Source organism: Leuciscus leuciscus, assembly GCF_965113295.1.
Source record: "Leuciscus leuciscus genome assembly, chromosome: 12".
Lineage (NCBI taxonomy): Eukaryota > Metazoa > Chordata > Actinopteri > Cypriniformes > Leuciscidae > Leuciscus > Leuciscus leuciscus.
In genome coordinates, this window is record NC_138736.1 from 21812470 (window position 1) to 21830223 (window position 17754).

The window sequence follows — 17754 nt, forward strand, 5'->3', positions numbered from 1 at the left end:
TGACCAAGGCCCAGTGTGGCCCAGGTAAATTTAGCAAATCAATTTGAGACGATCAAATTAAGGAATAATGCCTGACTACGCCACCTTGGGAATTTCACCCAAAGAATCTAACTAAAAGGCTTTACACAGGTTCCCTACCCAGTGGCAAGCAAAACGTGGAGACGCATGTGTCAATCAAATAAAAAAGTTTTATTATAATGGCATAAAAGCATAGATTAGGCAACCTCACACATCAACTTTAATACAGACTTACATAAGTCACTTCAAATGTCATGGAGCTGCGGCCAAACTGCAGGGAAGATGCTCCAATAATAAGGGATCTCCCAATCTGCACAGCACACTCACATACCAATTAAAGAACCCCAGTGCATGCCACAGACCACAGCACACAATGAAGAAACACCACCACCATCTATAGAGGAATGGTCGCCCTGGTCAATAAGGCCTGCAGCTCCTAGACAAAAATAACTCAATACACACACACGTTAATACAATCTATTGTACCAATTACACAACTGTAAAGAAAAGCTTAAACACAATACACTTTAACTCAAAATGAACTACAACAAATTAAACTAAACCCCATAACAAATGTACAAACAAATGTTTCACAATATTATCAACCAAAATAAATCAATTAAACTTTTTTTTTTTAATTGAGACAAAAAGGGAAAAATTAAATCAGCTTAAATAAATTAAAATAATAACCCAATTTCGTATTAATAGGAAAACTAAATTACAATACATAAGAAACAGAATCAATACTAAAGATTTACAAAACCACGATCAAACAAAAATTAAAAATAACTGATACGCAAAATACAAACTGATTTGAATTAAATAAACGAAGAATCCAACAAAACTAAGTACAACACAAAATAAAGACACTCAAAGCCTTTTGTTGAAACAAAACATGTACACACAAAGACACAGTTCGTTGGCACGGGTCAAACACCACCGCGACCCAAAACACACACGGACTCTATGCAAGTCGACCATAGGATGAGACAGCGGTGCTGCAACTGCAAGGATGTTATTCACCCTGCAATCTGTGCAAGAAACATACAATTAACATTCAATAATCTATGAAGAAAACAAGAAAAACTATGACTTACCAAATGACAGCTGCGGGAACCGGGATGTAGCCGTAAGTTTAATTACTCAGCCTATTTGCAACAGCCGTCACCCATACACAAAACATCAACTGAAATAAAACACAAATTGCGACTCGCACCACTTCCACGGCTGATAAGCGGATATAATAAATTAAACGCATACCTGGAAGAGGATCATCACTACCAGCGTCATTGTATTTGCGACACGAGACACTAAACCCGCTAGATTTAAATAGCCAGTAGACAACAGCCAACGCTGTAGCACCTGTTTTTAAAGAATTTGCTTTAAAAAAAAGAGAATAAACTTAAAAAAAAAAGAAATGGCTGAATCGTGGTCAGTGGACGAGGTGCAGACGTTCCTCTCGTTGGTTGCCGAGGAGTGAATGGGGAAACACGGAATGAAAAATTCGCATTTAATATGATGATGTCATGGCAGTAGTAGAGACGGCCACTATAACGATCAGTCCCACCCACTTTGAAGCGGTACTAACTGCAGTGGAAAAGCAACCGAGCTAAAGCGAACTGTAACTGTGAGATAAGCTGAATATAGCATCTGGTATGTTCAGATGTTATAACATTACTTTGTGCTTGGCGAACCAGGGTGGAAGAGCAGAGCATGTGTCATGTAAGCTGTCTGTATCTAAAATAAACTGTGCATGCGCAACTTAAACCAACCAGCATCGTCATTAAAGGATTAGTTCACTTTCAAATAAAAATTATTTGATCATTTCGCTAGATAAGACCCTTATTTCTCGGCTGGGATCGTGTAAAGACTTTGAAGCTGCATTGAGGCTGGTTGCCATTTAAGTCACTATATGGAGAAAAATCCTGGAATGTTTTCCTCAAAAACCTTAATTTCTTTTCGACTGAAGAAAGAAAGACATGGACTACGTTTACATGCAGCCAATATCCGGGTTATGGTCGGGTTAGGGTCACTATTTGGGTTTCTGAAACATTCGGAATAATGCGTTTACATGCGTGAGCAGAGAGAGTTACTCCTGTATACATGGAATTTACAATATCCCGATGTAAACGGCGACGCACGGTTAGCGTCTGGACGTACGGACTTCCTTAAGACGCAATATGCGTCATTTCCGATTCTTTTTCCTGTATCCAAAGACAACAACAACAGCAGCAGCACGCGGATAATGAATAGTTCGGGGCAGATAGCGATCGCCTTTGTTTGCGCTTTCCTCCTCGCTCCAAAAGTCTGGTGCTGTGCTGCGTCTCGCCATGTTTACCTCTACTTCTTGTTTACTTCCGGTATACTGCACGCGGGTTTCTGTATGCGCCGTCTATACTCAAAAGACCAAGATTCCTTGCGAATAGAACATGCGCAGAACACAAATCAATGTCCCTTTTGATGGGGATATGCCGATACGCGTTTACATGACCAAATATTCGGGTTAGAAAGGGGGTACCCCAGGTATAATATCCGGGTTTTTGCCGGTGTTTACATGGCCGTGCGCGACCGGGTTATTGCTAATATCCCGGTTTTGAACGGGTTATTGGCTGCATGTAAACGTAGTCATGGACATATTGGATGACATGGGGGTGAGTAAATTATCAGGAAATTTGTATTTGAAAGTGAACTACTCCTTTAAATATATTTTTTCCGGAGCCTGGGTTCTGTTGAAAGGCTTTCACTGCTCTCTTTGTCTTCAGAGAAGACGGCAAATTATCAGTAGTAAAATTAAGTTAACCATTTTGTTTGTCTCAAATTATATGTGGCTGCCTGGGAGACTGTATGGAATATTAAAACTAGATGTACCGCATCGCGGTACAAAATATGACCGCCGCTCAGGCCTGCACTGGCTTTCCACAAAAATAAATGACGTGGAGTAATTTGGCTGTATTGCGTGTTTATGTATATACCTAAAAAAAGTAATAGTATGTGCATGTCTGTGTGTGTGTGTGTGTGTGTGTGTGTGTGTGTGTGTGTGTGTGTGTGTGTGTGTGTGTGTATGTGTGTGTGTTTGTGTATGTGTGTGTCTGTGTGTGTGTCTGTGCGTGTATGTATGTGTGCGTACATGTGTGCGCGTGTGTGTTTGTGTGTGTGTGTCTGTGCATGTGGATTTGTATGTGTGTGTATGGGTGTGTGTCTGTGCGTGTGAATGTCAGTGTGTGTGCATGCTTGCGTTTGTTTGTATTCCTGCATGTGTGTGTGTGACAGTATCATCCTAAACCAGCAACCCTTCGCTCAACAGCACCATCTACAGGCCGATGAGTGTACAGTCACTAAATGTGCACATAAATGAATTTATTTTATACCCCCCCATGGATGAAATTCTACAAAACTTAGCAGAGGATACCCCCAGAGGTTGTCAAGTTAATCATACACATGAAATATGGTGCAGTTCTGAACATCTCCACTGAAGATAGGGGCGATTAAAGCAGAATAATATTGCATTTTCATTTTTTATGGGAGGGGCGCAAATCACAAATGAGTGATTATGGGCTAGGTTGATGTGGGCCCTTAAGAGCAACATACCATAAAAATGTCTTCATCCTCGGTGCCACGGTTCAGGTAGTTATTTAGGAAAAACTGCATTTTTGGGGGTTTGGGGGGGCCCAGCGCGGGGGGGGAGTGGCCCCCGGGGACCAAACGAAATTTTTCCTTAGAAGTCTAGTGGGGCTATATGCCCACCAAATTTCATGTTCCCCGGTGTTTCGGTGTCCCTGGTATCGTTGACGAAAAATTTACGGGGGCCCCAGCGCGGGGGGGGAAGTGGCCCCCGCGGACCAAACGAAATTTTTCCGTAAAAGTCTAGTAGACCAACATACCATAAAAATGTCTTCATCCTCGGTGCCACGGTTCAGGTAGTTATTTAGGAAAAACTGCATTTTTTTGGGTTTGGGGGGGCCCAGCGCGGGGGGGGAGTGGCCCCCGGGGACCAAACGAAATTTTTCCTTAGAAGTCTAGTGGGGCTACATGCCCACCAAATTTCATGTTCCCCGGTGTTTCGGTGTCCCTGGTATCGTTGACGAAAAATTTAAGGGGGCCCCAGCGCGGGGGGGGGAAGTGGCCCCCGGGGACCAAACGAAATTTTTCCGTAAAAGTCTAGTAGACCAACATACCATAAAAATTTCTTCATCCTCGGTGCCACGGTTCAGGTAGTTATTTAGGAAAAACTGCATTTTTTTGGGTTTGGGGGGGCCCAGCGCGGGGGGGGGAGTGGCCCCCGGGGACCAAACGAAATTTTTCCTTAGAAGTCTAGTGGGGCTACATGCCCACCAAATTTCATGTTCCCCGGTGTTTCGGTGTCCCTGGTATCGTTGACGAAAAATTTAAGGGGGCCCCAGCGCGGGGGGGGAAGTGGCCCCCGGGGACCAAACGAAATTTTTCCGTAAAAGTCTAGTAGACCAACATACCATAAAAATTTCTTCATCCTCGGTGCCACGGTTCAGGTAGTTATTTAGGAAAAACTGCATTTTTTTGGGTTTGGGGGGGCCCAGCGCGGGGGGGGAGTGGCCCCCGGGGACCAAACGAAATTTTTCCTTAGAAGTCTAGTGGGGCTACATGCCCACCAAATTTCATGTTCCCCGGTGTTTCGGTGTCCCTGGTATCGTTGACGAAAAATTTAAGGGGGCCCCAGCGCGGGGGGGGAAGTGGCCCCTGGGGACCAAACGAAATTTTTCCGTAAAAGTCTAGTAGACCAACATACCATAAACATTTCTTCATCCTCGGTGCCACGGTTCAGGTAGTTATTTGGGAAAAACTGCATTTTTGGGGGTTTGGGGGGGCCCAGCGCGGGGGGGGAGTGGCCCCCGGGGACCAAACGAAATTTTTCCTTAGAAGTCTAGTGGGGCTACATGCCCACCAAATTTCATGTTCCCACGTGCTTCGGTGTCCCTGGTATCGTTGACGAAAAATTCAGTAAGGTGACGAAAAAAAAAAAAAAAAAAAACTTTGACAATCCCTATATGACCGCTTTCGCTAGCTACGCTAGCGGCGGTCATAATAATAATAGATTTGAAATTGGTATTTGTTGTGTAATTGGTAATACATTTTGTAATGTTATTTTTTTTTTATTCCCTAGCCCTCTGCCACAGCTGCTGATATCCAGAGAGAGACCCTACCCAGCACACCTTGCTTAATTGTGCAAGGTATATTCTTCCCTTATTTTGTTAAAAGTGTAGTTCACTTTTAAATGAAAATTAGCCCATGATTTACTCACCTTCAAGCCATCCTAGGTGTATATGACTTTCTTCTTTCAGACGAATACAATCTGAGTAATACAACAAAAAACAACAAAAAAAAACCTGACACTTCCAAGCTTTATAATGGCAGTGATTTGCAACCATTTTGAAGCTCAAAAAAGTGCACAAGGAGTCTACTTTGAAGGGGATAGCAGCCAAATTTAAATGGGGTACATTTTTGGATTTTATAGGCACACTGAACTTTTTTATTGCACCCTGAACATATTTCAGGCACAGAAAGTTTTCTTGCTTTAAGCCCTGTCAATAGTTGTCATATGGATATATTTGTCAAAGAAGAAAGGAAAGATTGTAATTCAACATGAGGCTATTGCATCCATAAAAAAAAAAACTAGTCTAAATTAGCAGAAAACATACCATAACTTTGTCTCTCAAATTAGTACTTTTGCCTATCATGCCAACACTGCAACTCGTGCGTGTGTGTGTTTATGTAGTGTAGCTTTCTAGTGCTCTTTTAGTTATCATATTGTGTTAATGCATTTCAGGAGAGACGCTAAGCGCAGACAAGTGGATGATGTCCATGGAAGGAACCATTTTGATGGGGCCACACAACAGTCTTTTGAATGGAGTGGCTGCAACCTTCGCTGCATGTTCAACATGCAGTATCCTAAAGACGTCTCAGAGACTACAAAGGTATGTTTAAACTGTTTACACACTAATATAGAAAATAGATCCATCATTCTCATATGGAACGTCCCATGAATCACTACCTTATTGTCCAGTATTGTTAGGCTCTGATATATTCTATGCTTTGATGTCGATAGACAGGTTTCCATCCAATAAAAAATAACTTTTAAACACACTCGTATCACATAACATTTCGCTCACATTGGAGAGCGTTTCCATCAACTCTGTTATGCGAATTAGAAATGGACACACACCTAGGGAGGAGTCGTGAACAGCTGTAGGATCAAAACGTAAGATTGTCAGGGCAACTTGAAACACCTGATAAAATTGCAACAAATGCGAATTTATGAGAATACATCCGTTCCCATCAACAAAATATTGAGTCAATCCACATAGAAGTTTTTATTCACATTAGAATATTTTATGTGAATTTTAACTGTTTCCAGTCATAATTTCTTTTTCAAGTGGTTATTGCTTTTAAGTGTCTGTTCTACCTAGAGTTGATATTCCCCTGAAGGACATTTATGTGTAAACAGAAGAGTCTGACGGACAGCAGTTTAACATTACGACTTTCATTAAGTAATTAAATAAAATGTTAGTATGGTTAAAGTATTTAGAAGACACTTTTGACCAAAGCGTCATACAATATACAGTGCATACATGCATACAATGACGTTATATATTTACGAAAAACAATGTAAAAGCCAATGAAATTCTAAATGTTAAGTTGTTTAAGTTGTTAAATAAATACATCAAAGTCATTTTCTTTTATGAGCAAGTAGGAATAGGTTACTTTAGTTTTTTTACACAGTATTTGTCACTATTTAACAGATATGAAAACTTTAAACTTTTTTTCCACTCTCTCGGTTTTCAGAGCTTTTTGTGGAATCAACTCCCAGACGGGCAGCAAAGCAGAGAAGAGACATGGGCTCAACGCACCTGTTTGCACCCTCCTAAGAAAACTGGACTTTGAGTTCATGGGCTAGTACCATGAACAACTTCCCCAGTTCAAGTCTGGCTGGACACCTTTGTTCCATACTTTGATAGGCTGTCTGGACGTCTGGAAGTGAGCTTCTTCAGTGAAACTTTAATTTTGTTTGTGTATGAAAAAAAAAAGTGGATACTTTTGTAATATATATTTTTGCACAGTTTGTTAATAAATCAAAGAAAAGATACCATTGTTGTGTTTTTAACTGGCTAATATGGAAAATTACAACATTAAATTGTAATTCTGTCCTGTACTGCAACTGAGTTGCAGTAAATATACAGTAAATGTAAATAAATTACAGCATTTTACTGTAATAATGCTACTATAATCACAGTAGCACTGCTGTATAAATCCAGTACTTTATTGTAACAGTAAACGGTAAAAATCCTGTATATTACTTGCTGTAAATTTATGGCAATTAGTTGCCAGGAACGACTCCTCTGCACAGTAGTAGGCCTCCGGGATATCGTCCTCCGGTGCGCGGCTGCACTCTCTCTGAAGACGAGCCACATACTCCTCCGTCGCGGCCAGCAAACTCCCAATTCTCACGTTAAAACTGAGCACTATGTGGTCCTCACACATATCAACAAACAACAACTAAAATGAGTGTCTTCGGTCTTTGAGTCTGTCATCAGTTATCTTTAGTATCTTTTAATCAGACGAATTATTGATTTAACAACAGTAGCGTCTGGACCAATCAGACACACACAAATTATTCATTTATTTAATGAATAATTCAGCAAACTCACTCTCCCAACAAAGGCCTGTGAAACTTCCCCCAAAAACTAACATCTCAAATGAAGCTAACACACTGGCATAACACGGTGTCCTGTTACAGGACACATTGAGACTGATAAGAGTTTTACGACCCCAAAAGGACATTCCAGAGAGCTGTGACTCTAACTTAAAGGGTTAGTTCACCCAAAAATGAAAATTCTGTCAGTAATTACTCACCCTCATGTTGTTCCAACCGCGTAAGACCTTCGTTCATCTTCGGAACACAAATTAAGATATTTTTGATGAAATCTGAGAGCTGGCTCACTCCTCCATAGGCTGCTAGGTGGCCCAAACTTGCTGGCCCAGAAAAGTTATTAAACTGCAAATTAACATTTATATTCCCTATAATAAAAACGAAAGACCTATGTTACAGACAAATGAAAGACAACATTTCGTTGATTAGTTTTGGATAGATTACACATTTTTACTGTAAAATATCTGCCACCTCAAATAAGCTTTTGTTTGCCAATTTTTGCTAATATGTTAAATATAGTATGTTTTGTCAATGTGGGCTATATTCGAAGTAATGAATCCTTAACTTTGAAATATGTATGATAAAATGTATACTTTAGTTTTTACAAAGAAAGATTACACTTCAATTGTTGTTGTAATTGTAACCTTTTTAATAAAATATATATATTTACAAGGTAGATGTAAACAAATTTTAAAAGGTAAATATAAGCCTTTTCTTTAAATAATTTTTATTGTGTTTTATTATTGACAAATTTGGGGAGAGGATACATATTCCAAAACTGAAAATACAGTATGAGAATTAACTGCACAATTACTAGCCATGTTTTCCTTGGATATTATACAATTTGCAAGCAAAATTTGTGAAAAAAAAATAAAATAAAAAATTGACATGCTTCCAACTGTGAACCAATATATATATATATATTGCTCTTGCATTCTTTCTTGTAGCTATAGGTGACACACCTGAATGAATGGCTCATTAAGTATGCGGGCCCCATTGTCTCCTCAGGTGTGAACCACTACATATGCATGATGCTGTTGAATTGTTGACGTTCCTTGCGCATATTGCCTTTACAAACAAAAAGTGTTTTACAAGATTTAAATCAATGTATTGTGTTATGTGAATGATAAGTGCAGGATGATTTTCACATCATTTTGAAGAAAAAACCCTAGGCAACGACATCCATAAGTCAAAAGTCTTATTGACACATATTTAGTATGTGTTTTGTGGCCTTATTTCAGAAACTTTAGTTTTTATTTTTTTCAATAACCGTGCATAAACATTATTCTCTCAAAAATACAAACATGTACATGCATGTTGCTCACATATTATGATAGCCCTGTTTGTGCTAAATAGAGTGTAATTATACCTTTGCCATTAATATGTTTATAAGCAACTGAAAAAAGCACAATTGTCAGGGCATGTCAGAACATCTCAAGGACCCCAAAAACCACTCAGACCCCAGAGGGTTAATACGTTGCGTATACAAATACATTTTATTTCAACACATTTCAGTCGATTTTTACTCAGTATAGCAAAATAGTTTGCTAAAAGCAGATCATTCATTCACACACAGAAACGCAAAAAGTTGTGGTAAACAGCGCATCTCATGCCGTTCATTCAATCACACAGAAACGCGATTTACTTGAGAATGAAAAAAAACTTACTACAGTATTCCATCCGTTGCTCCTCGAAATACCAGCACTTCTGAGGTACGTTTTCCATTATTATTATTCCTCACAGCGCTGCGAGACAGTGTAGACAAGTACACTGATCTGAATGTTTTCTCGAGCTGATATGTGGGCGTTCACAGTTTGTATGGGATCGTCTCAGTCATTTGCGTTTGAATAGCGCGCGCTCTCCGTGGGCGGGGCCGATTAAAACGTAATGAGCTGAGATGAGCTCGACTGGAATCGCTCTCTTTTAATACAGATTTCACAAGATGAGAATATTTGGTTTTTTATATAAATTACTTCATTTAAAAGAAGAGAATTCAAGCTTCATGCCTGTGTGTCTGTATGCCTGTTTGACTGAGTATTCGCTGAGTTATTGTTCATTTTCGGACGCGTTTCAGAATGGACTTCACTGGCAGAGAGAAGGCAGAACTCGCTTTGTGTTTATTTTTCTTTATTTGGCAAAAAGCACAACACTTTGTTTTTATTGTGAGTATACACAAAAATAATACACATTTAACAGAATCGATTGATGTATGAAACTCCTATGGAAAATCAAAGTCAACAGAGTATTTATGAGTTTCTTTTACACTGATAAAAAAAAAGCGAGCTGGTATCGCCGGCGATACAGCCGACCTCAGGGGGTTAAAGAGATCGTTAATATAGTCCAAGTGACTACAGTGGTTCAATCTTAAGTATATCAAGCGACGAGAATACTTTTTGTGTGCAAAAACAAACAAAAATAACGACTTTATTCCACTATTCATTTCCTTCTCTCTGGGCCTCGTAGTGTTTTTGCGCTGCGCGTCTGTGTTATACGTCATCACGCATCACACACATGACCAGCGTCGGCCAATAGTGAGCCTACGTGGTGACGTGTAACACAGACGCGCTGCGCAAAAACACTACGCGAACCAACTAGAGGTCCAGAGAGAAGGCAATGAATAGTGGAATAAAGTCGTTATTTTTGTTTGTTTTTGCACACAAAAAGTATTCTCGTCGCTTGATATACTTAAGATTGAACCACTGTAGTCACTTGGACTATATTAACGATCTCTTTAATAACTTTTCTGGGCCAGCAAGTTTGGGCCACCTAGCAGCCTATGGAGGAGTGATCAGCTCTCAGATTTCATCAAAAATATCTTAATTTGTGTTCCGAAGATGAACGAAGGTCTTACGCGGTTGGAACAACATGAGGGTGAGTAATTACTGACAGAATTTTCATTTTTGGGTGAACTATCCCTTTAATTCTCGCTAAGAAGGAGAAATAAACCCTGTTAATCCTATATATTCTATAACCACTTGAGAAATGTGTAAACATGTATCTAATTTTCCCACCTCATGATTTTCCTTTTATGTGGTTTGGCTTTTGTATTCTTGTAAACTCTATTGGGTTAATGTTTCAGACTTTGCATACTATGGTCAACTAAAATCATATGTGTGGCATGTTTGGTCTCTATAAACTCCAATCTTCGTCCCCGATTTGTTCATTTACATTACATTTTGCTAACTTTGTGACGCATTGGTATTGTGGGCATCTTAAAGATTCTTGTGTTAAACATCCAATCAAATTACATGTTCAAAGGCCTGCTTGAACAATGGGTCGTAAAAGGAATTTCCCTCCAAAGGAAAACACGTCTTATTGGTTCACACACCTCCAGAGGGTGTGACATCTTCATGCTTTAAAGATCACTGATCACAAGATCAGCTCGCTCTTAGCTCTCTCTGAGCTCTCTCTTACTTTTTCTGGAATGCTGACGTGAAGATGATGCTGAACTAGAAGTTTCTAAGGACCCTCCAAGATTGTGCCAGGCTGTGGCCTTGTCTTTCCATTCACCAAAGATACTCTGACTACCACTGGATCTCTCTCATCAAGACCACATCAGCAAAGATCAACTGGAGCCTCAACAAATTGCATCAGGACAGTTTAATTCAAATGGGCGAGACATGCAAGAACTTAGTCTCATTATTTGATACATTAAGTATCCTTAGCCCTTTAAAGAAGGGTGTGTTTTGCTCAAGGCTGTTGATCTGCTGAATTTCAAACAATGCTATAACTTCTTGCTTTCCTGTATTCTGCTTCAGCTCTCTTTCCCTTTGTTTTGAGGAGTCACGAGGCTCCCTCTGAGAGCGGCATTTCATTCACTTCTTGCAACCCCCAAAGTGGACGACAATGCAGAAAGGGTCACAATAGAAAGTCTGTAACTAATAATGCTGCAGATGCACTTTCTGGGTTACTAAAGCATATGACTATCTGAAAATACTGTACTGAATTAAGAGTTTTCTGTCCATTGCTGCTACTCTCAAATCACATGAGAGGGCAGTGACAAGGGTCTTTGTCCATACATACAGGAGAGCTATTGTATCTTCGGGGGAAGTACCGCTGACTGGACAGTCATGCGGACACCAGAAGATTGTTAGACACAAGCTGAAATCATGTGTGCCTTACAGTAAATATGATAAAGGCACCTCAATTCGGACTATAAAAGAAGAAACCTGGACAGGACTCATTGCTCTTCCTTGCAATCTCCAATCCGGAACCACATCAGTTTCTGGACGCAAGAAGCTGTAAAGCCTAGCTAGCATTTCTCTGTTAGTTCAGTACTCCTTTTGAATCTGTAACAAGTATTCTTTTTCATTTTGATTCTTTTAATAAATATTGTTAAACATTTATTCTAAATCATCTTGACTGGACCTTGGATTCTTGAGTGCGTGTCTCCTTTTCTCTGGATCAGGGAGATCCTAACTGGAGGACACGACAGGAGGGTAAGCATTATTTCTGATATATGAATAAACAGTGTGAACTTTGATTGATTGATAGCCTAGCCAAAGAGGCAGCTTACGACAGGGTTATTGTTGTAGAGCGAACACGGTTGAAGAGTACCTAAAAAGGTAGATTTATACTACAAAGGGGAAATTTATTATATTTATAATCCTTATTATCTTTATAATAAAATACGAATTTGTAGAGACTATTCGCCTAACTCTTAATAGCACGACTAAAGGATAGGCTCTTTAGTTACCGCGGGATTATTTATATATCCGGTTTGGATGTAAAATAATTTGGAACGGTATTAATCGTGATAAACTATTACATGGGGGCTCGCCGGCCTTTGACTTATAAAACCCGGAGCAAGAAATGAATATAATCAATCAGATTGAATGACCCAGAAAATTTTCGCAAATAAAATAGAGGACGCTCTATTAACCCTCTGGGGTCTGGGCTGTTTTTGGGGCCCTTGAGATGTTCTGACATGCCCTGACATTTGTGCTTTTTTCAGTTGCATATAAACATATTAATGGCAAAGGTGTAAATTCACTCTATATAGCACAAACAGGGCTACCATAATATGTGAGCCACGTGTATGTACATGTTTTCATTTTTGAGAGAATAATGTTTATGCATGGTTATTGAAAAAACTAAAAACTAAAATTTCTGAAATAAGGCCACAAAACACATAGTAAATATGTGTCAATAAGACTTTTGACTAATGGATGTCCTCGCCTAGAGTTTTTTCTTCAAAATTATGTGAAAATAGTCTTGCTTTATCGTTCACATAAAACCATACATTGATTTAAATTGATGTAAAACAGGTTTTGCTTGGAAAGCCAATATGCGAGGGGGGCGTGAACGAGGAGTGGTTTACACCTTAGATTACAATGTCCCACCCACTCTGCATAATGATGAGCCATTCATTCAGGTGTGACACTGACTGAGCCAAGAATGAATGCAAGGACAAAATATATATTTAGAAGAAGACTTATATTGACCATTTAAGATTTTGCTTACATCTATCTTGTAAATATGTTTTGCTATTTTATTAAAAAGGTTACAATTACAACAATAATTACAATTTCAACAATATTTCAAGTGTACTCTTTCTTTGTAAAAAAAATGATTATAGGCCTACATTTTATCTATGTATTCATTAGTTTGAATATAGTCAACATTGGAACAGCTAACATCTTAGTTGATGACTTTATTTTTGACAAAAATAGATATAGAAATTGCTAAACAAAAGCTTATTTGACGTGGCAGTATATTCTACAGTAAAAACTGTACCCAAATCTAGTCAACAAGATGTTGTCTTTCATATTTCGCCTGACTGTAACGTTGTTTTCATGAAATATTAGGGCATATTGTTAATTTGCAGTTTAATACATTGCTTATACAAATAGCCTACATTTTATTTCAACATATTTCAACATTTTTACTCATCTCAGTATAGCAATACACTTTGCTAAAACATCATCATTCATTCACACACGCAATTTAAATTTAACTTCTGGCAAAGATGAAGTTGACGATAGGCTATTGACTTGCGATCTTCACAGTAGGCTAGTGAACGCACCGGAGAAATGCACATTTATTAGGCTACATAGTTTTTTGTTTTGGATGGTTTTGTTTAGAACCAGCTTTCTGTAAATATATTTCAAATTTTTTAGACATGTGAGGCGAGTAGGCTACGGTCTGGTTAATGATGATCTCCAGTTCAAGCACCTTATATTGTGATTGCTAGCCTATTTCTGTTTTGAGGTCTCTGTGAAAGTTTGAAAGTCTTTTAGTGCGCCTTCAGAGCGCTCGCGTCCATAATGGAGAACTGTCACGTAATATTGTTTTTTCCTCATAAATGCGAACACGAAAAATAAAAGACAAAAGACTTTTAAGTAAAACTTACTCCGAAATTGTGTCCTCGGCGGAATTCGCTCTTCAAAATGCTGCCGTTTGTAGTCTGAGTTACAATCTTCCTCTGAGGAAACATGCATTCTTCCTCGCTGTCCAGAATCATCTGAAGGGCGTCTTTACTGGAGAAGCGTGCCATACTCAAAACGCGATGAACTATCAGTAAGTCTGATGAATAAACTGTGTTTTTATGGCATTGATCGGGGGGCGTATGCGATGCATACTAGATCACCTAAACTATTTACCATTTGAATAGCGCCGGGGGCGGGGCGGCCTCAACTCATTATAGAGATAATGAGGCAGAAGGAAAAACGGTACCTCTCCTTGCTTTCAAACGGATTACATGAGTTGAAAACATTTGTTTTTTATATAAATTACTTCATTTAAAAGAAGATATTTCAAGCTTCATAAAGACATATCTCACGTGTCTGTGTGAGAAGTATTCGGTGAGTTATTGTTCATTTTCGGACGCGTTTCAGAATGGAATACACTGACAGAGAGAAGGCAGAACTCGCTTCGTGTTTATTTTTCTTTATTTGGCGAAAAGCTCAACACTTTGTTTTTATTATGAGTATACACAAAAATAATACACATTTAACAGAATCGATTGATGTACGAAACTCCTATGAAAAATCAAAGTCAACAGAGTATTTATGAGTTTATTTTACACTGATAAAAAAAAAGCGAGCTGGTATCGCCGGCGATACCGTAGACCTCAGGGGGTTAAGAAGAAAAAAGCGAAACCGCGCGGCAGAACCAGTGAGTATCTGTAAAACATAGGAAGAATTCCTTAAAAAAGGGAGACAGTTTTCCTAGTCTGCATTTCCAATTAAATGACCCAAATGACTAAAAATGGCTCAACTACCAAATGAATTAAATGTATGCCCAGCTGCTCAACAGGCATCCGTATACCGAATCACTATAACTAAACGTGATAATTTTCAAAAGCAAAAAGCTGCTAAAGAAAAGAATGAAGAATGGTATATAGGAAACTGTGAGATAAATAATGGACAGGAATTCATCTGCACTTCAGCAGTAGATGTAAGGGCCATTATAGAGCGAATTAATGACACCAGAATAAAAGGGGACAAAATTAAAGTTCACTTTGATCCTGGTTTGGAAGTAACATACAAACCAAGCACAGATCCTAGTATAGAAGTATACTATGGTAAAACAAGAGTGATGTATGATGGTACTGTGATGCCTCAGAGAAAGCGCAGGGATTCTCATGATACAGAAATGTATTTTTCTGATGTAGAAAAACCTGGCACTAGCACTCAAAAAAGATTAGACTTTCAGGAACCTAGTCCTGGACTTAAATACATACCGCTGGCAAATGAATTAGTTCATACTTTAAATAGTATGAATAAAACAGTCCACACTAAAAATAGAGGTGAGGATACAACCACCGAGGGTGAAGAAACTGAATGGGATGGTGAAGAGAGTGTAGTGTATCAATGGGACGAACCAATCCCGCAGAGAAATAGAGTTAATCTCAAAAATTCTAGACCATTGTCTCGAGAGAGAAAGAGTAGTAGTTATGCTCGGGAACATATAGATCTAGCAGGAAGGAAAACTCTAACAAGACCAAGGCATAATCTGAAAGAAAAAATCAAAAGAGAGGAGCCCGAATACATGCAGAGAATTTTCCTAGCTGCAACGGGCCCAACATCTGATTAAATTTTGGATATGGCAAACACAAGCATAAAAGCTAAACAGGATATGATCGCAGAACAAAAAGACTCTTGTCAAAAAACTCTGTCATTATTACTCCGCTTGACCCTGTCAGAGAATAGAGGAAGAAGTGGTAGGGACCCGATTATGGGTGATATATTTGAACTCAGAAAAGAAGTTTTAAATGAATCAAAAAACCCTATATATTATAGGAGACTGTTACCAGAAATTTCACCAGGAAATAAGATAATAGGAGATGATAACAAGTACTATGAGGAAGAAAAGGAAAAGCATAGGCCCAGAGGGGGTCTAGGCATAGACTTAGCTGAGATAGCAGCCTCGTCTGTGATGAAAATAAAACAAGAAGAAAGCAGCCCTCAGATGAGGAGGACTCATAGAGAACAATGTGACTATTATGACGAATCTGTGTCCAGTGAGTCTGTTTGCTTGGAAGATAACTTTGACCAGGGGCACGAAAGGAGGAATAGAGCAAGAGCTAAACATACAATAACAGCAACAGAAATGGGAATGTTTAATGGAATGAAACTAGATCCGAAAGATAACATGAGAAGTTGTCAGAAAATAGTGGACCTAGGCAAGAGGCTTAATATTCATGATGAAGATATAGAGCTGATGATTAATCAGCTAGTGGGATTAAATCTAAAAATTAATGATGTTTCCTTACACAAGAAAAATATTTCAGGGGAAACTAAAAAAGAAACGTATGAGAAAAGACTGAGAGAAATAAAAAGCACAGGACTTTTAATATTCTGCAAAAATAGAGCCCATAATGGAAAGGACCCAGTGCAAACTGTGGAAGAATTGCTGCAGTTTGAAAAAGATCTTCCAGGTCTTCAACACTTAAAATATTGTGGAAATGAGACTAAATGGGAGGAATTACAGACTTTTGCGGTAAGGTATGATAGGAGGTCCAAACATGAGGCAGAGAAAAAAGGTAATCAGGATTCTAATTACCTAGGAGATAGTAAACAGCAAGGTCTGAGACGGTCTGAGAGACTCAAAGCCCAAGGCCATTATGCCCAACAAGGGCCTAAATATGTAGTGCAGCCCAAAACTTTCAGAGAACAGAGGGACCAATTCAGACCTACTGACTTCCAGAGAAGAGGCAGATCTCAGAGCAGAGGAGTGCAGAGAAAGCCTAACTTGGAACAAAGGCCACCATTCATTAAAAATGCCAGTAAGCAAACTAGCTCTACATATGTCTCTAAGGAAGAATGGGACAGGTTGACTCCAGAACAACAAAACAAAATCAGGGAACAAAGAGCCAAACAAAAACCGACTGTAGAAAAACCATACAGTACTGGACAGTCTAAGCCTAAATATGTGAGAAACAACAAACTTGAAAGAACAAAAAAATAGGAAATCCCTGAAGGAAAAGCGACCATCCAATCTGATCTAGTTAAAGAAAATGAAGGTTTCTTTTATATAGATTACAATGGAAGGACATTCATTCTGGATACAGGAGCTGAGATTAGCTGTCTAACTGACTTACCTGAGGATGCCATAAAACAAAAAGGCATGATGAGGGTGTACAGTTTTAATAAAGCTCAAGGTCCAATTGATAGTGACTGGTATATGAGGAAAGACATAGCCATTATTCCTAATCAATCAGAGAATCTGATGACATTACAGGATGCAACTAAAATTGTAGGTAAAATTAATAAAGAAATAACAGTCAGATGGATGAAAATGGTCGACCTTAAAGGGGAAATAGACAGAATGGTACAGGAAACCATGCTTGATAAAAACAAATTGAGAGAAATCCTTGAAAAACATAAAGGAGGAGCAGCTAAATTTAAGAATGATGTAGGCCTTTTAGGTAAAGAATATGAGTATGAAATAAAGGGAGGTGTGCATAAACCACAAAGGCAATACCCAATTAATAAAGAAGCTTTACCAGAAATTGAAGAAACTATTAAAGAATTAGAAAAATTAGGAGTGATTAAAGAAATACAAAACCCGATCACTAATTCACCGCTGCAAGCCGTCATTAAACCAGATAA

The 17754-nt window shown here is 38.8% G+C and overlaps 2 long non-coding RNA genes across 2 annotated transcripts in view; one reads left to right on the top strand and one right to left on the bottom strand.

Annotated features, from left to right (window-relative positions):
* Positions 1 to 17754, bottom strand: part of LOC309511627 — a 216751-nt gene that overhangs the window by 76983 nt on the left and 122014 nt on the right. The window lies entirely within an intron of this gene.
* LOC309511609 lies at positions 7849 to 10170 on the top strand. The gene is made up of 2 exons (XR_014210720.1): positions 7849 to 8035; positions 10014 to 10170. It is a non-coding gene; the product is annotated as an uncharacterized lncRNA (long non-coding RNA).